Genomic DNA, 25,581 nt, shown 5'->3' with positions numbered 1-25,581 from the left:
GCCCAGTCAGGCGGAGACCCCACGGTGCTGGCCCCGTCAGTCCTGACCCGCCAGTGCTGGCCCAGTCAGGCCCAGAGTACCCAGTGCTGGCCCAGTCAGGCCTGACCCGCCAGTGCTGGCCCAGTCAGGCCCAGAGTACCCAGTGCTGGCCCAGTCAGGCCTGACCCGCCAGTGCTGGCCCAGTCAGGCCCAGAGTACCCAGTGCTGGCCCAGTCAGGCCAGACCCGCCAGTGCTGGCCCAGTCAGGCCCAGAGTACCCAGTGCTGGCCCAGTCAGGCCTGACCCGCCAGTGCTGGCCCGGTACCAGCCTCGTCAGGCCTAACCCTCCCGGTACCGGGTGAAAGGGTGAACGAGAAGGGATGTGTGTTTAAAGAATTGAAACTATGGGCGAAATAACTTAGTACATTAGTTGCAACATTTTTGTAAGGCTTAGCAGAGGAATCGCAACAACAGTTCCTTATAAGAACCAGGAGCTTGTTTGAAGCTCGTTGAAACCAACCCTGTGATTTGGGTAAAGGCCAAGGAACAACTGAGTCTGCGCAAAGACGGGGGTTATTAGCGGTGACGAAGAGGAACCACTAACCTTCATCCCCACGACCCCCGACGACCACCACCAGGAGGCAATGCGCAAGCGTAGATAGGAGGGGCTCATGGAAATAACGTCTTGAAGCTTATTTTAATACAAAGCGGGGATAGGTCATGCATATGTATAGGCGTATTATGTATATGCAACATTTCGCTGTATATATTTCTGGCAAGTACCGTGTTGAGGCGCGCACGACTTTGGTGGGGTTACCCCCCGTGCCGCCCAGCGCTGAATAAACATACCTACTTTACAATCTCACAGATTGTGGAGTCTGTTTTCCGCAAGTCAGTTTTGGCGAGCCAGCCAGGAGATTTCTTTGCTCCACTGCGGGATCGGCTGAGGAGCGGACGCCCCTGGGCGCGCCCCGAGCATTTCCTCGGAGGGGACTCCACTACCAGCCGCTCACCCTGGGAGTAGGCAAGAACCTCCTGAGACCGCGGAAAGGAAAAGGTATGTTTTAGGAGAGGGGCCTGTAAGTCGTACGCGTGGCCGGGGCTGCTGGTAAATCGCGCAGAGACGTCTGGCGTGCAGCATAGTCCCCGTATGGTAGGAGGGTACCCTGCACGGTAATAGGGGGATCCGCTGACCGATAGAGCAGCCGCTAGCGATCCTGGGAGTAGATCGAGTGGATCTGGGGTGTTCGCTGCATCCCAGTGTTGGGAACCAGGACGGACCTGCTAATGACTGGTATATAAGAAGCAGGAGAAGGGTAAGCGGACCTCCCCGCAATTGCGGTTGGGCTATTTTTATATTTGCAGCTGCTGGAGGGATAACAGCCAGAATATGAGTTGTATACTTTATGTATGAAACGCCCGGGTATTTTATGTTAGAACCATTTGTGTGTTTGGGGCGCAGCGCAGCTGCGGAGTGAGTGCAGAGTTTTGTTTTGTGATCTTCGCGAGGAGAGCGGCTGGCAATTATGTCTTTGTCTTTATGTGTGCGTAACGTATGGAAAGATTGAAAGATTGTAAATGTCTCTATATGTTAATGAAGGAGCAAGACGGAGGGGATCGCTTCTTCGGTGGTTTGGGCTCGAACCCTGGGAATATTTAAACGAAGGAGGGAATTGGATAAGGAGGGGGAATGAGCGATTGTATCTGGGAGGAGTATATGGAACTCCTGCGGGAAAAACGGTAACCCTAGATTGGGAACAGCCTGTAGACATTTTTAGGAACCCTTGTGTTGGTGGACTGAGGGGAGTGATTCCCTGTTTTGTATGCGGACTTGTTCGTAAACAATACGACATTTGGCACCAGGCTTGTGTTTTGTTAAGGTGTAAACTCTGTAGGGAAAGCTGGTATTGTATTTCCAGTAAACGGAGAGCGGAGTGTCCCAAGTGCCGTCTCAAGACTTCACAATTTCGTGATAGGGAAGAAGTCCAGCAAGAGCCTGAAATAGTGAAGTTTGTGTGTGGGAAAGGGAAATTAGTTCCGGAAATCTGGGAAGTATCGGAAAGGGACTGGGAGAAAACCGTAAAAAACTGTAAGAGGCGATTTGGGTGGAAACTCAAGAAAGGCAAAAATAAAGCTCAATAATAGAGGGAGTTACGAAATGGGTAACACTCAAAGGGAAATCTTGAAGAAAAGCCCCTTAGGCTGTGTGCTTGCCCGTTGGAAGGATATTGTTGGAACTGGAGGGACAGAAAGTAAAAAGACTCTCATTAAGTATTGTAACCAATGGTGGCCGTTGTATAAATTGGAAAGTGAGGCTAAATGGCCATTCAATGGATCTATAGATTACAATACTCTCTTACAATTGATGCTGTTTTTAAGAAGGGAAGGGAAGTGGGATGAAGTTTCATACGCAGATATGTTTTTCACCCTCCGAAATCATCCGGAGTGGCAAAGGGACTGCGGGATGGTGCTGCCGCAGGACCCTCTGGTACTTGCACTTGAGCGAGAAAATAACAAAAAATCTGAAAGTAAATTGAGACGATGCTGTTCGGCGTGCAGTATTGGGCATCGGTGTATTAAAGTAAACAAAATCCATCAGGCACCGGAGCCAGACTTAACTGACCTGTTTAAGCCTCCCCCTCGACCACAGGAACGGGGTGCGGACTCGGACGAAACTTCCACTCCCCCGGATAGCCCAGTATCTTCCCGCACCGGAAAGAAATCTGTCCCGACAGCCTTGCAGGCACCCCTGCGAGAAGCGGTAGGACCCGAGGGTGGGACAATGCTAATCAAGGTACCTTTTTCCACTACTGACTTAGGGGAATGGAAAAAAGTTGCAAAGGATTATAGGAGTGATCCAACAGGGGTAACCAAGCATTTTCAGTTTATAATAAAACAGCACAACCCTGATTGGAGGGACATACAACTGCTATTAGAATATATGACAGAAACAGAGAAGCAGTTGATTTTAAAAACAGCAGGAGATTTGGCTGAGGATCACTACAAAATCACGAGAGAGGATGTAAAGGAATTTTTCCCCCTCCAGGATCCAAAATGGGACCCAAATAGATCAGCAGATATAGAAAAACTACAAGGCTATCAAGAGTGGATCTCAAGAGGAATGGAAAGGGCCATCCCCAAAACTATAAATTGGTCAGTTTTGTATGCAGTGAAACAGGGTCCCCATCCGAATTCCTGGATCGATTGAGGGATGCAATGCGCCGTAATACGCCACTGGACCCTGGGTCTGAAGTAGGGATACAACAGCTAGTTTCTTTGTTTCTAGGTCAGTCCACCGGGGACGTTAGACGTAAGCTCCAGAAGTTACGCACGACAGAAAGCAGGAATTTGGAAGTATTGTTGGATGAAGCGTGGAGAGTGTTTAGCAATAGAGAGGAGGGTTATAGGCAAGGGCAGAGGAGAATAATAGCGGCTGTTAGGGAAGAGGAAGAAAGGATACCTAGGCGGCTAGGCAAGGATCAGTGTGCGTTTTGCAAAAGATTTGGTCATTGGAAGAATGAATGTCCGGAGAAATGGAGAAGGAAGGAAAAGGAGTGGAATAATCAGAAGAGGAGGATAGTGGCCCATGTGAAAAAGGACTGATGGGAACTGGGGGAATCTACCCTAGCGGATCCACTGGTTATAATGCAGCTAGGGAAGGAGCAAAAGAAAGTAGAATTTCTGGTTGACACAGGGGCAACGTATTCGGTTTTGAATCAAGCCTTGATGCCCCTGGGAAGTGACTATATCATGGTAAAAGGGGCAACTGGCCAAAGTGAAAAGGCATATTTTTGTGAACCTCTGAGATATAAACTGGGAAAACAATGGGGCATCCACAAATTTCTGTACATGCCTAACTCCCCAAAAGCACTTCTGGGGAGGGATTTATTGGAACAATTGGGTGCAATAATTAAATTTGAAAAGGGAGAAATTACTCTGGAGGTAAATGACCAGCAGTATATCCAAATAATGAGTTTATCCCTAACTAGTGTTCCTACAGAAGGGAAAATCAGCGAAGAAATCATGAACCAGGTATATCCCAGGGATTGGGCCACCGATGTGCCCGGGAAAGCAAAGAATGCTTCACCTGTTGAGGTTAAGCTCAAAGACGGATGACAGCCGGTAAGAATCAAACAATATCCCCTAAGGAAGGAGGACAGGGAGGGAATTCGGCCAATAATAGAAAAATTTTTGCAACTGGGATTATTAAAGGAATGTGAATCCGACTTTAACACTCCCATACTACCTGTCCATAAACCCGACGGCTCATATCGGGTGGTCCAGGACCTACGGGCTATAAATAAGATAACTGAGGATCTCTACCCCGTAGTGGCTAATCCATATACTCTGTTAACTGTATTAACGCCTGAGCTGACTTGGTTTACTGTTTTAGACCTGAAGGATGCCTTCTTTTGCCTCCCTCTCCATAAAGCCAGCCAGAAAATATTTGCATTCGAATGGGAAAACCCCCAAACCGGTCGCAAGACTCAACTCACCTGGACGGTGTTGCCACAAGGATTCAAAAATAGCCCTACCGTTTTTGGCAATCAGCTTGCAAAGGACTTGGAATCATGGGAAATCCCGTCTGAAAAGGGAAAACTGCTACAATACGTGGATGATATCCTGATTGCCACCGAAACAGAGAATGATTGTATCACCTGGACGGTGAGTCTATTAAATTTCTTGGGGCTCCAAGGGTACCGGGTATCTAAGAAGAAAGCCCAAGTAATACAGCGCAAGGTGATTTATTTGGGCTATGAAATCAGTGCTGGGGAAAGGACTTTGGGACAGGCCCGAAAAGAAATAATATGCCAAACTCCGAGACCGCAAACGATGAAGGAGTTACGAACTTCCCTGGGGATGACTGGGTGGTGCCGACTGTGGATCTACAACTATGGACTGCTTGTTAAACCCCTGTATACACTAACAACCACTGAGCAGAAGCCCCTTAAATGGAACAAAGAGACCATACGGGCCTCTGAGCTGCTAAAAAAGGCCCTGATGTCGGCCCCAGCCTTGGGACTCCCAGATGCAAGTAAGCCATTTTTCCCTTTTTCCCACGAGAAGCAGGGCATTGCCCTAGGAATATTAGCTCAAGATCTGGGCCCGTATCGACGAGCAGTTGCCTGCCTTTCCAAACAATTGGATGCAACTGCAAAGGGTTGGCCGGGATGCTTGCGAGCAATCGCGGCCGTAGTACTAAACATCCAGGAAGCCCGAAAATTCACCCTGGGCCAGAAAATGACTGTGTTGGTGTCCCATACAGTATCTGCAGTACTAGAAGCAAAAGGTGGACACTGGCTTTCCCCACAAAGATTCTTGAAATACCAGGCTATAATGGTAGAACAAGATGATGTGGAGATTGTAGTCACTGACATTGTCAATCCAGCCTCTTTCCTCAGTAAAAACACAGGAGAACCAGTGCATCATGACTGTCTGGAAACCATAGAAGCAACATATTCGAGCCGTTTGGACCTGAGAGACAGTCCTATGGAAAACACGGAAAACTGGTTCACGGATGGAAGCAGCTATGTCCTAAGTGGTAAAAGGCATGCCGGATATGCCATTACCACCAGTCAGGAAGTAATAGAGTCAAGGCCTTTGCCCATGAATACCTCTGCACAGAAGGCAGAAATAATTGCTCTGACTCGCGCCTTGGAATTGGCCCGAGGCAAAGCTGTGAATATCTCCACAGACTCGAAGTACGCCTTTGGAGTTGTACATGCGCATGGAGCAATCTGGAAGGAGAGAGGATTATTGAACGCACAGGGTAAAAACATCAAACATGCAGAGGAGATCCTGGAACTGTTGAAGGCAGTCCAACTTCCTGAGAAAGTGGCGATCATGCACATTAAAGCGCACCAGAAAGTGAATTCGGAGTTGGAAAGAGGAAATGAGCTGGCGGACAGAGAGGCAAAACAGGCAGCCAAAGCAAAGGTAAAAACAGAAGGAGCTTTAGTCCCTGACGGGTGAATCTCCCTAGAAGGTAAGCCAGAATATACAAAAGAAGATCAAAAGCTTATTACAGATTTAGAAGGGACATATAATAAAGAGGGGTGGGCTCTCACCCCACAAGGGAAACTGATCATTCCCTCCTATCTAACATGGTCTCTGATAACGGAGGAACATAAGAAGAGACATTGGGAGGCAGAAGCCTTATATAAACACCTAATTAGAGAGATCGTAGCCAGAAATCTATACACCACTGTGAGACAAGTAACTCAACAGTGCGATCTTTGCCTCCAGATTAATCCCAAGAATACCCCCAAACCAGAAATGGGCCAAATTGGGAAAGGCAACGGGCCTGGACAACAATGGCAGATCGACTTTTCAGAACTCCCAAGAAAAGGGGGGTATCGATATTTATTGGTGTTGACTGATACCTTTTCAGGTTGGCCAGAGGCATTCCCTACCAGAACAGCCAAGGCTCGGGAGGGAACTAGAACATGAATACAAGAAATGATACCACGTTTTGGGGTTCCAGCAACCATATCTTCTGACAGAGGACCACATTTCATCTCAAAAGTAGTACAACAAATTAGCCGTTATTTGGGCATAGATTGGCAGCTTCATACCCCATATCACCCTCAGTCAAGTGGCCAAGTAGAAAAAATGAACCGCTTAATCAAACAGCAGATCGTGAAATTGGGACGGGAAACTAACCTGGCCTGGCCTCAGTCTCTTCCTTTGGCTCTTTTGCGCATACGAACTAGGCCAAGAGCAAGAGAAGGACTGAGCCCTTTTGAAATCTTGTACGGACGACCCTATAGAATACAGAAAGGGATGTCTACACAAGTTGGGGATGAAATCATGACCTCCTATATGGTGGCATTAGGCAAACAACTCAGTAAAATTGAGAAGCATGTGGTTGGGACTCGAAGTAGGGGTTTGGATGGGCCTGTACATAACATACAACCTGGAGACTATGTGTATATAAAGTCTCTTACAGAAAAGACTTTGGAGCCACAGTGGGAAGGACCATTCCAGGTACTCCTTACCTCCTTCACGGCAATCAAGATTGAAGAACAGAGCGCCTGGATCCATCATACCAGAGTGAAAAAGGCCCCTCGGTCACTATGGAAATCAACGCCAACTGGGCCCCTAAAATTACGCTTTCAACAAAAAATGGGTATTCATGGGTATTCATCGTAGGTATAATAGGACTATGGGCAAGAACAGTGTATACGTGGGAAAGTAATACCTTTTTACAGCTCCATAATAAAATCGCTGGAGTTATGAATTGGACTAATTGCTGGATGTGTTCACACCTGCCAAAGGGTCTAGGTAGTGGTCATCCCGTAATTGCCACAATTTTCTCAAATGATTCTAGAATAGCCAAGGCATTTCAGAACATGTCCCTTAAAGAATACATAGACGTTGGACAAGAGAATCTAAATTGGATGATTGATTTAAGCTCATTGTGGAACGATACCCAAGGAGTGCCTTGTGTTCAGAGGTGCCGAATAGAGAATATTACAGGAATGGAGAGCAATATAGGGGGAAATCGCATGAGTAAAGGGTGTGAAAATTTGAAATTTGTAGGAGATTATCCCAATTGCACCTCGTATATTAGTTATGGAAGTGCAAATATGTGGGCCAGCAAACAAACTAGACGAAGAAATAATACTACTCCCAAAGGCTGGCCCACCCCAGTTGGACGAGGGTGGTACTGGATTTGTGGATCCAAGGGATATAAAGTATTGCCTCTGGGATGGGCAGGTAAATGTGCTACGGGAACTATCATACCAGATATTGAAACGAAACGAAACTTTACAGATTGGGTGGGATCAAATGGACTGTTACGAACCTATAGGAAACAATTTAGAGGAAAACGGAATGCTAATCCATTAATAGAAAGAAATACTGGATTCCATAGTTTTGCTAGGTGGTTTCTCCCCTGGTTAGGAGTAAGTGAATTAGAGAAGGCTTTAGTAAATATGTCGGCCGCTCTAGAAATTTTAAGTAATAGCACCGCTGAAGCTATCAAAGCCCTCCAGGAAGAGGTTTCCTCCCTGAGTAAGGTAACTCTCCAAAATAGGTTGCGTTTGGATATGTTGTTCGCTCAGCAAGGAGGGTTGTGTACGGTGTCGTGGTTTAACCCCAGCCAGCAAAAATAAACGCCACGCAGCCGCTCGATCACCCCCCCCCCAGTGGGATGGGGGAGAGAATTGGGAGGGCACAAGTAGGAAAGCTCCCGGGTTGAGATAAAAACAGTTTAATAATTGAAATAAAACTAAGTAGAACAGTAATAATAACAGTGAGAACAACAACAATAACAGAATACACAAAGCAGGCAATGCACAACAGAACCGCTCACCGACCGCCGACCGCGTGTCACGAACGGGGGGCGAGCCCCCCCCCACACCTGGTTTTTATACTGAGCATGATGTCACATGGTATAGAATACCCCATTGGCCAGCTGGGTCCACCACCCCGGCTGTGCTCCCCCCTCCCGGTGCAAGCATCACCCAGCAACAGCCAAAGCATCAATGGGCCATCAACGCTCCTTTCACACCGAACCCAAAACACAGCACACCCCCCAGGCTACTGGGAAGAAAGTTAACCCTGTCCCAGCTGGAACCAGGACAATATCCACCCCTTATTCTATACCATCTACATCATGCCCAGGTCTCACATTTTCCCATACATTCCAATTAGTCACCGCTACTTTTCCCTGCCTTATATATATATGCACACAGAGATATCATTCCCTTAGTCCATGGGCCATCCCTCTAAAACGTCCGTTGAGTTCATGTAGTCCATGACTTCGGGTTCCACCTGTCGTAACGGTCTTGCAGGGCAGGAGAGATGGTGTGTGGTGTCGGGCTCTTGCATGCGGAGGCCCGTTCTGGGCGCTCGTCTGGTTCTATCATTGTTGCACCTTGCTCAGTTTCATCGGCGTTCATCCTAAATTAATCTGGGTGATTCTTACTGTAATACTGTTAATATGGCATATGGTAACCATAAAAGTGATGACATACAGTACTATGTAATAACTAACATCGTACAATTCAGTTCATTAGTTATTTTCACCCAAAATTAAATCCCCCTGAGGTGCACACTGGAATTCCCCATCCTTTGTCATCACCCACCAAGTGCACCCAGGTCCCTGAGCAAAAGCAATCCCACGGATGGGTTTTCCCTTGCCAGAGGCAGGAGAAACCCAGACTGTCTTCCCCAGCATATTTCTCATATGCACGACAGGGACTTTATCCCCCTCTACAGCACGTAAGGGTTTGGATTGGGCAGGGCCAGCTCGAGTGACAGATCCCCTAGTGTTCACTAACCAGGTGGCCTTTGCTAAATGTGTGTCCCAATGCTTGAATGTCCCACCACCCATTGCCCTCAGTGTTGTCTTTAACAGCCCGTTGTATCGTTCAATTTTCCCGGAGGCTGGTGCATGGTAGGGGATGTGATAGACCCACTCAATGCCGTGCTCTTTGGCCCAGGTGTCTATGAGGGTGTTTCAGAAATGAGTCCCGTTGTCTGACTCAATTCTTTCTGGGGTGCCATGTCGCCATAGGACTTGCTTTTCAAGGCCCAGGATGGTGTTCCGGGCAGTGGCATGGGGCACAGGATATGTTTCCAGCCATCCTGTGGTTACTTCCACCATGGTGAGCACATAGCGCTTGCCCTGTCGGGTTTGTGGGAGTGTGATATAATCAATCTGCCAGGCCTCCCCATATTTGTATTTCAACCATCGTCCTCCATACCAAAGAGGCTTTACTCGCTTGGCTTGCTTGATTGCAGCGCATGTTTCACATTCGTGGATAACCTGTGCAATAGTGTCCATGGTTAAGTCCACCCCTCGATCACGAGCCCATCTATATGTTGCATCTCTCCCTTGGTGGCCTGAAGTGTCATGGGCCCACCGAGCTATAAATAATTCACCTTTATGTTGCCAGTCCAGATCTACCTGAGCTACTTCGATCTTGGCAGCCTGGTCCACCTGCTGGTTGTTTTGGTGCTCTTCACTGGCCCGACTCTTGGGTACGTGAGCATCTACGTGACGTACTTTTACAGTCAGGTTCTCTACCTGGGCAGCAATATCTTGCCACAACGCGGCAGCCCAGATGGGTTTACTTCTGCGCTGCCAGCTGTTCTGCTTCCACTGCTGCAACCACCCCCACAGGGCATTTGCCACCATCCATGAGTCAGTATAGAGATAAAGCACTGGCCATTTTTCTCGTTCGGCAATGCCCAAGGCCAGCTGGATGGCTTTTACCTCTGCAAACTGACTCGATTCACCTTCTTCTTCAGCAGTTTCTGCAACTTGGCGTATAGGACTCCATACAGCAGCTTTCCACCTCCGATGCTTTCCCACAAGGCGACAGGACCCATCAGTGAACAGGGCATATTGCTTCTCGTTTTCTGGTAGTTTGTTATACAGTGGGGCTTCTTCAGCACGTGTCACCTCCTCCTCTGGGGATATTCCAAAATCTTTGCCTTCTGGCCAGTTCGTGATCACCTCCAAGATTCCTGGGCGACTGGGGTTTCCTATTTGGGCCCGTTGTGTGATCAGTGCGACCCACTTACTCCACGTAGCATCGGTTGCATGATGTGTAGAGGGGACCCTCCCTTTGAACATCCAGCCCAGCACCGGCAGTCGGGGTGCCAGGAGGAGCTGTGCTTCAGTACCAACCACTTCTGAAGCAGCTTGAACCCCTTCATATGCTGCCAATATCTCCTTCTCAGTTGGAGTGTAGCGGGCCTCAGATCCTCTGTATCCCCGACTCCAGAACCCTAAGGGTCGACCTCGAGTCTCCCCTGGTGCTTTCTGCCAGAGGCTCCAGGTAGGGCCATTCTCCCCGGCTGCGGTGTAGAGCACATTCTTCACATCTTGTTCTGCCCGGACTGGCCCAAGGGCTACTGCATGAACTATCTCCTGTTTAATTTGTTCAAAGGCTTGTCGTTGCTCAGGGCCCCATCTGAAGTCGTTCTTCTTCCTGGTCACGTGATAGAGAGGGCTTACGATCTGACTGTAATTTGGAATATGCATTCTCCAAAAGCCCACAACGCCTAAGAAAGCTTGTGTTTCCTTTTTGCTAGTTGGTGGGGACATGGCTGTTATTTTGTTGATCACATCCATTGGGATCTGACGACGTCCATCTTGCCATTTGATTCCTAAAAACTGGATCTCCTGTGCAGGTCCCTTGACCTTACTTCGTTTTATTGCAAAGCCGGCCTTCAGAAGGATTTGGACTATTCTCTCCCCTTTCTTGAAAACTTCCTCTGCTGTGTTGCCCCACACGATGATGTCATCAATGTACTGCAGGTGTTCTGGAGCCTCACCCTGTTCCAGTGCGGTGTGGATCAGTCCATGGCAAATGGTAGGGCTGTGTTTCCACCCCTGGGGCAGTCGGTTCCAGGTGTACTGGACGCCCCTCCAAGTGAAAGCAAACTGTGGCCTGCACTCTGCTGCCAAAGGGATGGAGAAGAAGGCATTAGCAATGTCAATGGTGGCGTACCACTTGGCTGCCTTTGACTCCAGCTCGTATTGAAGTTCTAGCATGTCCGGCACGGCAGCACTCAGTGGCGGCGTGACTTCGTTCAGGCCACGGTAGTCTACTGTTAGTCTCCACTCTCCATTGGACTTTCGCACTGGCCATATGGGACTGTTAAAGGGGGAGTGAGTCTTGCTGATCACTCCTTGGCTCTCCAGTCGACAAATCAGCTCATGGATGGGGATCAGGGAGTCTCGGTTGGTGCGATATTGCCGCCGGTGCACTGTTGTGGTAGCAATTGGTACTTGTTGTTCTTCAACCCTCAACAACCCCACAACAGAAGGGTCCTCTGAGAGACCGGGCAAGGTGGACAGCTGTTTAGTTTCCTCCGTCTCCAGGGCAGCTATACCAAAAGCCCACCGATACCCTTTTGGGTCCTTGAAATACCCTCTCCTGAGGTAGTCTATGCCAAGGATGCACGGAGCCTCTGGGCCAGTCACAATGGGGTGCTTCTGCCACTCATTCCCGGTTAGGCTCCCTTCGGCCTCCAATACAGTTAACTCTTGGGATCCCCCTGTCACTCCAGAAATACAGATGGGTTCTGCCCCTTTATAGCTTGATGGCATTAGGGTGCACTGTGCACCAGTGTCTACGAGAGCCTTATACTCCTGTGGGTCTGATGTGCCAGGCCATCGAATCCACACAGTCCAGTAAACCCGGTTGTCCCTTTCCTCCACCTGGCCGGAGGCAGGGCCCCTCTAGTCCTGGTCATAGTATCTGCTTCTCACTTCTTGCAAACGTGAGTCAAGAATTCCTTCATTACAGTCCAAAGTAAGATCAGCCCTTCTACTCTGTCTGGGGAACTGTTCACTGGAAACTGGACCGTCATGAGACAGGTTTTTCCTGACAACTGGAGCAGCATTTTTCCTGAGAGAACCCCCTTGTGTCATTGTTTTTCCTTGCAACTCACGTACACGTGCCTCTAGGGTCAAGGTAGGTTTTCCATCCCACTGCCTCATGTCCTCTCCGTGGTCACATAGGTAAAACCACAGGGTGCCCCGTGGTGTGTACTTTCGATATCCTCTCTCTTGAGGAGAAAAACGCTGACTCCTAATGGCTGAGATACTGGTCCGTACAGGTGGAGAATAGGACCTATCATCTTTGAGTTGCTGCACCTCTCGGGACAGTTTCTCCACAGCCGAGGCAAGGGAGGAGGAGATAGTTTCTTCAAAATCCCAAAGTCTGCTAACTAAGACATCCACCGTTGGTGCTTCTTCCTCTGCCCGGGACAATACTGCCAACGAACTGGCATACGATGCTGGTGCGCTCCGTACCAACTTCCGCCACATGGGTCGCGTGCACTGGACGTCATCTGGATCTTTGGGCATTTGGTTGTCGTCCAGGTCACTATAAACCACCTCCAGCACGCCTAATTCTCTCAGGTACTGGATACCTCTCTCCATAGTGGTCCATTTGCTTGGGCGATATATAACATCTTCCTTGAAGGGATACCTTTCCTTCACGCCTGACAGCAGTCGCCTCCAGAGGCTGAGGACCTGTGTCCCTTTTCCAATTGCTTTGTCAATGCCTCCTTCCCTAGCAAGGGATCCCAGCTGTTGGGCTTCCTTCCCCTCTAATTCCAGGCTACTGGCCCCATTATCCCAGCATCGGAGCAACCGAAACTGGGACAACCCAGCATCTCCCTCTGAATGGGATGCCTCTCAGAGCTTACAATCTTTCAGGCCTACGATATTCGGAGGACCGCTGGGTCCTGGGTGAGTCCCTTTCGAAGCTCAACCGTTTGCCCGTTGAGAGGGAATGCCTAGACATTCGACGTGAGTATTTCTTCGCTGAAATCGAGGGGAATTTTTAACAGGTATACCTTCTGTACATTATATATATATATATATACATTTCTCTGTGTGTGCGTGAACTAATAGTAAGCATAATCTGTAATTAAGTCGTGATTGTAGTAGACTTACTAACCTACTTTGCAAATATTGAATAGTTAATGATTAGGCGTTACTAAAGTTTGTTAATGATTAGTTGATAATTAAGTGTTGCTAAATTGTGAATGAAACCTAGACTGCCCCTGAAATATAAACCCTTAGATGGTTTTCCCTTATATGTTTCACCCATGTAAAAAGTAATAGAGTGAAGCTTGCCATGGAATTCTATTAGGTCGCACCTTTATAAATCTCCATTAAAATCACTTTCTGCTAATTTCTTTGACGGTGATTCTTTAAGCGGCCTCTAAACCTCTCATTCGCGACAAGGGGAGGGAGCAACCTAACACACCAACCCTCATTTCCCAGCATTTCCCCCAGAGCTGCAGCTGGGATCGTTTAAGGATCCCACTGGAGACGCTTCTGTGGTCAGGCTGGGCGGAGGCGTGAACGCCTCGGGTTGTGTGCAGGCAGTAAATGGGGTGGGCATTATGGCACGTGCCTCCCACATGCCGGCTGGCAGTGTCCCATCCCAGTACAAAGCCGGTTAGAGCGGAAGGGAACCCACTTTCCCCTCGCCTCTCTCCTGGGGTCCTCCCTGCATGGGCCCTGACCCACCGGTGCCCGGCCAGTGCTGGCCCAGTCAGGCGGAGACCCCACAGTGCTGGCCCAGTCAGGCCAGACCCGCCAGTGCTGGCCCAGTCAGGCCCAGAGTACCCAGTGCTGGCCCAGTCAGGCCTGACCCGCCAGTGCTGGCCCAGTCAGGCCCAGAGTACCCAGTGCTGGCCCAGTCAGGCCCAGAGTACCCAGTGCCGGCCCAGACAGGCCTGACCCGCCAGTGCTGGCCCAGTCAGGCCTGACCCGCCAGTGCTGGCCCGGTACCAGCCTCGTCAGGCCTAACCCTCCCGGTACCGGGTCCGGTCAGGCACTCCCCCAGTGGGAAGAGACCCCCGCAGGGGTCAAGCTCTGCCCAGGGGCAGATAGCCCCCACCATGACCAAAGCTTCCCCCCAGGGCAAATGCCCCCTCCCCAGGTGCAGCTCCCCTGCCCAGGGGCAGCTCCTGCCCAGGGGCAGATCCCCCTTGGGGCAGAGATGCCCCCCAGGGCCAGAGATCCCCTCCCCGGCTGTAAATCCCCCACCCAGGGGCCGATCCTCCCGCCAGGGCAGATCCCCCCAAGACGAGATACTGCCCGCCCAGGGGCACTTCCCCTCCCTGAGCTCTGTGTGGGGCAGCCGAGGGGGGTAAATGCCCCCTCCCCGGCCTGGGGGACAGGCAAATCCTGCCCCCGGGGCAGGAGCGAGGGACTGAGCTGGGGGCAGCGGCCGGAATTGTCACCGCAGGGCTCAGCACCACATTGGGGAGAAATTGAGAAGAAATGGCCACTGTCAACACGTTTAACAACTGAATTTAGAGTCAAGAGAGAATAAATTTGGAAGAATGTTTAATGGCTTTGAAAGAGATGTATAATGCATCACGGCAGCCCCAAACAACTTCCTGGCTTTGTTTTCTTTCTTTCTTTCTTTCTTTCTTTCAAAACCAAAAGAAAGGCTGGCGAAGGGCGTTTGCCATCTTCGTGTTGCAAGTCCTTTCCCTCCTCGGTCAAACTGAACTGCTGGTGGTGCACCGTGTCGTCTCCAAAGCCTTGCTGGCAGACTGCCTTGCTGACGTCAGTCAGTGCGCTGCCATTAGCCCCCCCACCTCAGGAGCGGTCCACCTCAGGGAGCGCTCTGGGCCTCCTCTTTCTGCCTCGGGCAAGTGCAATCCCTTGAAGAAAGAGCTGCCTAGGGCAAGGGCAGCTTCCCCATTCCCCGGGAGGGAGATGCCACTGTTGTTCAGCACAGCCTCGTCTCACCTCATGTGCCCGCGGGGCTGCCAGGACCAACGGCAGCTGCAAGGGCCTCTCCACCACGCCATGATGGGCTGGGGCCATGGAGGTGGGCTGGGCCCTGGAGATGGGTTGGGGCCGTGGAGACGGGCTGGGGCCGTGGCATGGGCTGGGAGGCGGAGTTGGGCTGGGGATGTGGAGATGGGTTGGGCATGTGGAGATGGGCTGGGACCTGGAGATGGACTGGGACCTGGAGGTGGGTTAGGCGCGTTGAGATGGGTTGGGGAAAGGGAGATGACTTGGGGAGCTGGGGCTGGGTTGGGGCCGTGGAGATGGCCTGGCACATGGAGATGGGTTTGGGACCTGGAGATGAGCTGGGACATGGAGACTGGGGTCAGAGCTAGGAGAGGAGCAGGCAGGCTGGGGCATCTCTAGCTCTGGAGACGTGTGCTGGTCCTGGGCATGTGCAGCCCTGGGACACACCCCCCCAGCAAACACAGACGCCCACCCATGGGAGACGACATGATGGGACACGCAGGCGGCGCGCAGCGATTCCAGGGACACGCACAACTGTCACGCAATCAATCCAGCTTTATTTTTGGAGCCAGGGCCGCAGTGGTGCGGCGGCGGTGGTGGCCGTGGCCCTCGGGGACACTGGCTCCGCAGGCGGCCACTGCTGAGGTGGGCTCAGCGGCGGCGCCTGCGTGTCCCTCGCCGATGCCGGCTCCTGGGAGAGTAGCGCCGGTGTGCCAGGTGCCGGCGTGGGCTCCGCGCATAGCGGCGCCGACGCCGGCGTGTCCCACGCCGACGTCGCCTCCTCGGAGACTGACGCCGGCGTGTCAGGTGCTGGTGTGGGCTTGGCGCACGGCAGCGCCGACGCCGGCTCTGGTGGCGGCGCGGTGTGCGGCGGCGCCTGCTTCTGCCGCGGGTCCTGCTGCGCCGGGACCAGGCCATGGTGGGATGGCCGAGTGGGGTTCTGCGTCCCCTGCCCTGCTTTTATAGGTGTGCCGGGGCAAGGCCCTTTTTGACAGGGGCGCCTTCCAGCGACATCACCAGTGACATCACAACGGCCCCACGCTGTCGCCCGGCCACGCCCGGGCTCCATGGCTACCGGCCAGCCCCAGCCCGCAGCAGGAGGGCCGGCGCCCCGCGGCAGCACCGGCCCCGCGTCACCACCACTATGTGCCACCAAGGCAGCCAGGGCCGGCAGCAGGTGGGCGAGGAAGATTAAAGAAGAGGGCAAGACCCGATAGGAAACTAGTGCAGTGGCTTGAAAAAGTCTGCCAAGGGCTGCAACCCCTTTGGGCTGTGACTGCCATCACTATGACCCTTACCGGACCTCTTCTAGTCCTACTTGGGGTGAGTTCCTTGACCCTGACTACGGCAAACAACTGATGTCCCAGAACTAAGGAGACACCTATTGCTACGATTTTTGTGAAAAAAACGGGTGGGGTTGTGTCTGCTGGAGTACAGAATCCAGTTGGGGTTTACCCCAGAAGTGTAAAGGAAGCAAAAATTGAAACACAGCCAGCCTTTTCTAATTGTACAGCCCGCATTAATATTGAAATAAAAGAAAAGGCAAAGGAATCGGTGAACTCAATTTATCATGAAATAGAAACAGGAGTGAAATATGAAATTCCCACAGTTGCTAAAAATCTATTTGTATGCACTTGGATTAATTGTAAAAACTGCTTTGTATCAGAATTGCTTAGCTTTGGGTTATTTGCTAGCACAAGAAGGGGGTGTTTGTGGAAAATTTAATCTTAGAATCATAGAATCATAGAATCAGTAAGGTTGGAAAAGACCTCTGAGATCATCGTGTCCAACCGTCAATCCAACACACCATGCCCACTACACCATGTCCCTAAGGGCCTCATCTACACGTCTTTTAAATACTTCCAGGGATGGGGACTCTACCGCTTCCCTGGGCAGCCTGTTCCAAGGCCTGACCACTCTTTCAGTAAAGAAATTTTTCCTAATGTCCAATCTAAACCTCCCCTGGCGCAACTTGAGGCCATTTCCTCTCGTCCTATCGCTAGTTACTTGGGAGAAGAGACCGACAGCCACCTCGCTACAACCTCCTTTCAGGTAGTTGTAGAGCGCGATGAGGTCTCCCCTCAGCCTCCTCTTCTCCAGACTAAACCACCCCAGTTCCCTCAGCCGCTCCTCATCAGACTTGTGCTCCAGACCCTTCACCACCTTCGTTGCCCTCCTCTGGACACGCTCCAGCACCTCCATGTCCTTCTTGTCCTGAGGGGCCCAGAACTGAACACAGGATTCGAGGTGCGGCCTCACCAGTGCCCAGTACAGGGGCACGATCACCCCCCTGCTCCTGCTGGCCACACTATTCCTGATACAGGCCAGGATGCCGTTGGCCTTCTTGGCCACCTGGGCACACTGCCGGCTCATGTTCAGCCGGCTGTCAACCAGCACCCCCAGGTCCTTTTCCTCCGGGCAGCTTTCCAGCCACTCTTCCCCAAGCCTGCAGCGTTGCCTGGGGTTGTTGTGGCCCAAGTGCAGGACCCAGCACTTGGCCTTGTTGAACCTCATACAGTTGGCCTCGGCCCATCGATCCAGCCTGTCCAGGTCCCTCTGCAGAGCCTTCCTACCCTCCAGCAGATCAACACTCCCATCCAGCCTGGTGTCATCTGCGAACTGACTGAGGGAGCACTCGATACCCTCGTCCAGATCGTCGATAAAGATATTGAACAAGACCGGCCCCAGTACTGAGCCCTGGGGAACACCGCTCGTGACCGGCCGCCAACTGGATTTAACTCCGTTGACCACAACTCTCTGGGCTTGGCTGTCCAGCCAGTTTTTTACCCAGCGAAGAGTGTACCTGTCTAGGCCGTGAGCCGCCAGCTTCTCTAGGAGAATGCTGTGGGAGACAGCGTCAAAGGCTTTACTGAAGTCCAGGTAGACCACATCCACAGCCTTTCCCTCATCCACAAGGCGGGTCACCTGATAGAAGGAGATCAGGTTGCTCAAGCAGGACCTGCCTTCCATGAACCCGTGCTGGCTGGGCCTGATCCCCTGGTTGTCCCGGATGTGGCTCGTGAGCGCCCTGAAAACCAACCGCTCCATGATCTTCCCCGGCACCGAGGTCAGGCTGACCGGCCTGTAGTTCCCTGGATCCTCCTTCCGGCCCTTCTTATAGATGGGCGTCACACTGGCGAGCCTCCAGTCATCCGGGACCTCCCCAGTTAACCAGGACTGCTGGTAAATGATGGAGAGCGGCTCGGCAAGCTCCTCCGCCAGCTCCCTCAGTACCCTCGGGTGGATCCCATCCGGCCCCATAGACTTGTGAGCGTCCAGGTGGTGTAGCTGTTGTTTAGAAATTGATGATGAGGGAAAAGCTGCAAATGAGCTTGTAAAAGAAATGAAGAAAATTGCACATGTCCCAGTTTGGAATAGTTGTATTGGGGATATGTGGAGGATTGTTAAAAATTCCATGTTTAATACCTTGTTTCGGTTATACAAGCAATGCAGATATCTGAAGTATAATAATAAAAACAAAAGAAGATCCGAAATTGATACCAATTCGGCAAGTATTGACTCGATTGGAAACAACACCACGAATCAATACCATAAAAAAAGAAGATGAGGGATTGTGAAATGTGCTCACTTTATTCGTGTCAATATGGAACAATGCTAGGGCCGCATGGTGAAGTGTGACCCTCTCTGTATATGTAATCTTTAACCGTTCTGATTGTTCTTGTACAGCCGCAGACTAGTGGTTGCCTTAAAAAGAAGGTAGTTCAAGTCCTCGGGTCTGTTCCAGACGGACTGTCCTGCTGGTGCCTTGGTGGGTGTGTCTGCGGGGGCTCTGCGTCCTGGTTGGTTGGGTGGAGGAGCCCAATCTTTGAAACTAAGTTTCAACTTTTGTTCTTGCCTCTTGCAAAAGCCACCTAACAACCAGCTAACCGCATAGTGATAAGCAAGAGGGCATGCGCCGAAGAAGATACACCATTCGTGGAATAGTTATGAATATGTATTAGCAGGGGGGATATAAACAGAAGGTGGGAACTGTACGGTGTGCATCTTGATAGAGCAGAGACTCCTGGTGCACCCAGCGCTGTTTGCTTGCCTCTATTTGTTTAATAAATTGTAAACTTAAATTGGAATCCTGTTTGGGACTTAATCATTTATCACAGGAACATACTTCTATTTATGACCACTTTATACCAACCTACAATAGCCAACAGTTTGTAGCACTAAACAACGTAGAACTATTTCCAAGTTTCCTGTAAGACAGGAGGGGGATGCCTGGGTGCCCCATGGCAGGGCTGGGACTCGTGCCTCCTCTCTGCCCTTCCTGCAAGAGTCCCAGCCCCACAACGAAGATCCCGAACAGAACGAACAAGAGCAGGAAGGTGATGCCTGTGGGGACAGAGGGGACACGTGGCGGGGGGCTGGGGACTCACTCAGCCCCGTCGCCAAGCCCTCCGCAGTGGACCCAGGCGTCCGTGCCCCCTTACCCCCAGAGAGCAGGGCCACGTCCCCCCGGAAGGTGCGGTGCGGCCGGACGCTGCGAGTAGCTCCGGCCATGGCCATGACGAGGTTTCTTGTGAAGAAGAGCTGGGGGGAGACGGGGCTCAGCGAGGGGACCCAGGCGTGTGGGGACTGGGGCTGGCAGTGGGGCCCAGGAGCTTGGGCAGCCCCAGGCATTCAGGGGGTGCCAGGAGGACGTGGGGCGGGTGTGTGGGGTCCCCGGAGGGCCCAGGCCTGCGGGTGCACCAGTATGTCCCGCCCTGCCCTCCAATGCCGAATCATATCATCATCATCCTAATCATCCTAGAGTAAACTCATCTAAGAAAGTCATCTAATAAAACGCTAAGATGACCCATCTGGAACCTTCCGTGCACCCCCCCAAGAGGGAGACCCCTGCAGACCCCCCCCGACTGCATGTCCCCATTCTGGGCCTGGAAGAGCGAGAAGAGGGAGCATCCTAACACACCAACCCTCATTTCCCAGCATTTCCCCCAGAGCTGCAGCTGGGATCGTTTAAGGATCCCTCTGGAGACGCTTCTGTGGTCAGGCTGGGCGGAGGCGTGAACGCCTCGGGTTGTGTGCAGGCAGTAAATGGGGTGGGCATTATGGCACGTGCCTCCCACATGCCGGCTGGCAGTGTCCCATCCCAGTACAAAGCCGGTTAGAGCGGAAGGGAACCCACTTTCCCCTCGCCTCTCTCCTGGGGTCCTCCCTGCATGGGCCCTGACCCACCGGTGCCCGGCCAGTGCTGGCCCAGTCAGGCGGAGACGCCACAGTGCTGGCCCCGTCAGTCCTGACCCGCCAGTGCTGGCCCAGTCAGGCCCAGAGTACCCAGTGCTGGCCCAGTCAGGCCTGACCCGCCAGTGCTGGCCCAGTCAGGCCCAGAGTACCCAGTGCTGGCCCAGTCAGGCCTGACCCGCCAGTGCTGGCCCAGTCAGGCCCAGAGTACCCAGTGCTGGCCCCGTCAGTCCTGACCCGCCAGTGCTGGCCCAGTCAGGCCCAGAGTACCCAGTGCTGGCCCAGTCAGGCCTGACCCGCCAGTGCTGGCCCAGTCAGGCCCAGAGTACCCAGTGCTGGCCCAGTCAGGCCTGACCCGCCAGTGCTGGCCCGGTACCAGCCTCGTCAGGCCTAACCCTCCCGGTACCGGGTCCGGTCAGGCACTCCCCCAGTGGGAAGAGACCCCCGCAGGGGTCAAGCTCTGCCCAGGGGCAGATAGCCCCCGCCATGACCAAAGCTTCCCCCCAGGGCAAATGCCCCCTCCCCAGGTGCAGCTCCCCTGCCCAGGGGCAGCTCCTGCCCAGGGGCAGATCCCCCTTGGGGCAGAGATGCCCCCCAGGGCCAGAGATCCCCTCCCCAGCTGTAAATCCCCCACCCAGGGGCCGATCCTCCCTCCAGGGCAGATCCCCCCAAGACGAGATACTGCCCGCCCAGGGGCACTTCCCCTCCCTGAGCTCTGTGTGGGGCAGCCGAGGGGGGTAAATGCCCCCTCCCCGGCCTGGGGGACAGGCAAATCCTGCCCCCGGGGCAGGAGCGAGGGACTGAGCTGGGGGCAGCGGCCGGAATTGTCACCGCAGGGCTCAGCACCACACTGGGGAGAAATTGAGAAGAAATGGCCACTGTCAACACGTTTAACAAATGAATTTAGAGTCAAGAGAGAATAAATTTGGAAGAATGTTTAATGGCTTTGAAAGAGATGTATAATGCATCACGGCAGCCCCAAACAACTTCCTGGCTTTGTTTTCTTTCTTTCTTTCTTTCTTTCTTTCAAAACCAAAAGAAAGGCTGGCGAAGGGCGTTTGCCATCTTCGTGTTGCAAGTCCTTTCCCTCCTCGGTCAAACTGAACTGCTGGTGGTGCACCGTGTCGTCTCCAAAGCCTTGCTGGCAGACTGCCTTGCTGACGTCAGTCAGTGCGCTGCCATTAGCCCCCCCACGTCAGGAGCGGTCCACCTCGGGGAGCGCTCTGGGCCTCCTCTTTCTGCCTCGGGCAAGTGCAATCCCTTGAAGAAAGAGCTGCCTAGGGCAAGGGCAGCTTCCCCATTCCCCGGGAGGGAGATGCCACTGTTGTTCAGCACAGCCTCGTCTCACCTCATGTGCCCGCGGGGCTGCCAGGACCAACGGCAGCTGCAAGGGCCTCTCCAGCACGCCAGGACGGGCTGGAGCCTGGAGATGGGTTGGGGCTGTGGAGACGGGCTGGGGCCGTGGCATGGGCTGGGAGGCGGATTTGGGCTGGGGATGTGGAGATGGGTTGGGCATGTGGAGATGGACTGGGACCTGGAGATGGACTGGGACCTGAAGATGGGTTAGGCGCGTTGAGATGGGTTGGGGAAAGAGAGGTGGGCTGGGGCCGTGGAGATGGGCTGTGAAATGGAGCTGGGTTGGGGCCATGGAGATGGGCTGGGCCATGGGGATGGGCTGGGCACGTGGAGATGCGTTGAAGCCATGGAGCTGGGTTGAGGCCATGGAGATGGTTTGGGGAGCTGGGGCTGGGTTGGGGCCGTGGAGATGGCCTGGCACATGGAGATGGGTTTGGGACCTGGAGATGAGCTGGGACATGGAGACTGGGGTCAGAGCTAGGAGAGGAGCAGGCAGGCTGGGGCATCTCTATCTCTGGAGGCCTGTGCTGGTCCTGGGCATGTGCAGCCCTGGGACACACCCCCCCAGCAAACACAGACGCCCACCCATGGGACACGACATGATGGGACACGCAGGCGGCGCGCAGCGATTCCGGGGACACGCACAACCGTCACGCAATCAATCCAGCTTTATTTTTGGAGCCAGGGCCGCGGTGGTGCAGCAGCGGTGGTGGCCGTGGCCCTTGGGGACACTGGCTCCACAGATGGCCACTGCTGAGGTGGGCTCAGCGGCGGCGCCTGCGTGTCCCTCGCCGACGCCGGCTCCTGGGAGACTGGCGCCGGCGTGTCAGGGCGCACTGTGGGCTTCGCGCATAGCGGCGCCGACGCCGGTGTGTCCCACGTCGACGTCGCCTCCTGGGAGACTGACTCCGGCGTGTCAGGTGCCGGCGTGGGCTTGGCGCATGGCAGCGCCGACGCCGGCTCTGGTGGCGGCGCGGCGTGCGGCGGCGCCTGCTTCTGCCGCGGGTCCTGCTGCGCCGGGACAAGGCATGGTGGGATGGCCGAGTGGGGTTCTGCGTCCCCTGCCCTGCTTTTATAGGTGTGCCGGGGCAAGGCCCTTTTTGACAGGGGCGCCTTCCAGCGACATCACCAGCGACATCACAATGGCCCCACGCTGTCACCCGGCCACGCCCGGGCTCCATGGCTACCGGCCAGCCTCAGCCCGCAGCAGGAGGGCTGGCGCCCCGCAGCAGCACCGGCCCCGCGTCACCACCACCATGTGCCACCAAGGCAGCCAGGGCCGGCAGCAGGCGGGCGAGGAAGATGCCGGCGACGGGGAGCGCGCCTCTGCCAAGGACGAGCAGGGCCGGCAGCACGTGGTCCTGCAGCAGAAAGAGGGGCAGGAGCAGGACCAAGAGGAAGAGGAGGAGGAAGGTGGTGCAGGGCAGGAGCGGGACGAATGCCACCGCCAGGCCAAAGGAAAGGAACATCCTTCTCTTTATGACCACTTTAGAACAACCGACAATAGCCAACAGTTTGTAGCACTAAACAACGTAGAACTATTTCCAAGTTTCCTGTAAGACAGGAGGGGGATGCCTGGGTGCCCCATGGCAGGGCTGGGACTCGTGCCTCCTCTCTGCCCTTCCTGCAAGAGTCCCAGCCCCACAACGAAGATCCCGAACAGAACGAACAAGAGCAGGAAGGTGATGCCTGTGGGGACAGAGGGGACACGTGGCGGGGGGCTGGGGACTCACTCAGCCCCGTCGCCAAGCCCTCCGCAGTGGACCCAGGCGTCCGGGCCCCCTTACCCCCAGAGAGCAGGGCCACGTCCCCCCGGAAGGTGCGGTGCGGCCGGACGCTGCGAGTAGCTCCAGCCATGGCCATGACGAGGTTTCTTGTGAAGAAGAGCTGGGGGGAGACGGGGCTCAGCGAGGGGACCCAGGCGTGTGGGGACTGGGGCTGGCAGTGGGGCCCAGGAGCTTGGGCAGCCCCAGGCATTCAGGGGGTGCCAGGAGGACGTGGGGCGGGTGTGTGGGGTCCCCGGAGGGCCCAGGCCTGCGGGTGCACCAGTATGTCCCGCCCTGCCCTCCAATGCCGAATCATATCATCATCATCCTAATCATCCTAGAGTAAACTCATCTAAGAAAGTCATCTAATAAAATGCTAAGATGACCCATCTGGAACCTTCCGTGCACCCCCCCAAGAGGGAGACCCCTGCAGAACACCCCCCCCCGGCTGCATGTCCCCATTTTGGGCCTGGAAGAGCGAGAAGAGAGGAGGGAGCATCCTAACACACCAACCCTCATTTCCCAGCATTTCCCCAAGAGTTCCCCTGGGACCTGTGAAATGTGTTCACTTGGTTCGTGTCAATATGGAACAATGCTAGGGCCGCATGGTGAAGTGTGACCCTCTCTGTATATGTAATCTTCAACCATTCTGATGGTTCTTGTATAACCGCAGGCTAGTGGTTGCCTTAAAAAGAAGGTAGTTCAAGTCCTCGGGTCTGTTCCAGACGGACTGTCCTGATGGTGCCTTGGTGGGTGTGTCTGCGGGGGCTCTGCGTCCTGGTTGGTTGGGTGGAGGAACCCAATCTTTGAAATTAAGTTCCAACTTTTGTTCTTGCCTCTTGCAAAAGCCACCTAACAAACATTCTGGAATACCAGCTTAAACCGGTTTTGTTGCTAACTGCGTAGTGATAGGCAAGAGGGCATGCGCCGAAGAAGATACGCTATTCGTGGAATAGTTATGAATATGTATTAGCAGGTGGGATATAAACCGAAGGCGGGAACTGTATGGTGTGCATCGTGGCAGAGCAGAGACTCCCGACGCACCCAGCGCTGTCTGCTTACCTCTATTCGTTTAATAAATTGTAAACTTAAATTGGAATCCTGTTTGGGACTAAATCATTTATCACAACTGGGGGCTCGTCCGGGATGGTCTTAGTTCCTGAATTCTGACTTGATCTAGGAGGGGCGCCCCACCATTTGGTGGCGCCTGATCGGGTCGGGTCAGGACTGACACCATCCTGAACCTGAATAGGTGCAAGCAAAGAATTTGATTTTTATTTATTGGCCAATAAATTTGATTTTTATGAGCTCCCTTGCCGGCTGCAGTAGTTTATTGTGCCCGTAATTCTGCGCGCAAAGATCTGAACGAAGACGACGGAGTCGTGAGTATTTAAGGCGTATACCGTTCGGTTGGGTGGGATTCGGTTGCCTGTGTGTGTAAGAGTGTGACTGAGACGGAACCTAGTTCCGAAGCGATTGTGGAGGTCTTCTAACTGCGGTTCCAATCTCCCGCGAGGGACTTGGCCGGTGAAGGACCGAAGCGATTCCTATAGGATTCGTGGGTGGGTGATAGGTCCTAAACCCCCTGCAAGACACTCTTACTGGTAACCAAGGGCTGTAGGAATTGCCACAGTAAAATTCCTAGATGAGTCAGACAAAATCGAAGGCCCAGGACCAGAAGAAAGGGAGCAAATTACCATCAGAAAGTCCATTAGGAATAAAGATTAGAAATTGGAATGAAAGGGGCCCCAGAAAAGGAAAAAGTAAATTAAAATTGGTTCAATATCGCATGGTTGAATGGCCGAAGAAGCCTTTAAGACCACATGTCTTTTGGCCTGTTTTTGGATCTTTTGAAGACTGGATTTGCCAGGCCTTAAATATAGATGTTAATTCAAAGGAACCTTTTAGTCAGGAGGAAAGTGATTATGCAGGATTATGGATCAGAATTTTCCATCGCCGGCGGGTGGGGGGAACGGCCGTGCCGGAACGGGGAGCTGATCAGGGACAAGTCCGGGGCCGGCGCGGCCCCTCCCC

Source organism: Calonectris borealis, unplaced genomic scaffold (assembly GCF_964195595.1).
Source record: "Calonectris borealis unplaced genomic scaffold, bCalBor7.hap1.2 HAP1_SCAFFOLD_59, whole genome shotgun sequence".
In the NCBI taxonomy this organism is placed as follows: Eukaryota; Metazoa; Chordata; class Aves; order Procellariiformes; family Procellariidae; genus Calonectris; species Calonectris borealis.
Note: the sequence above shows the minus strand (reverse complement) of the source record.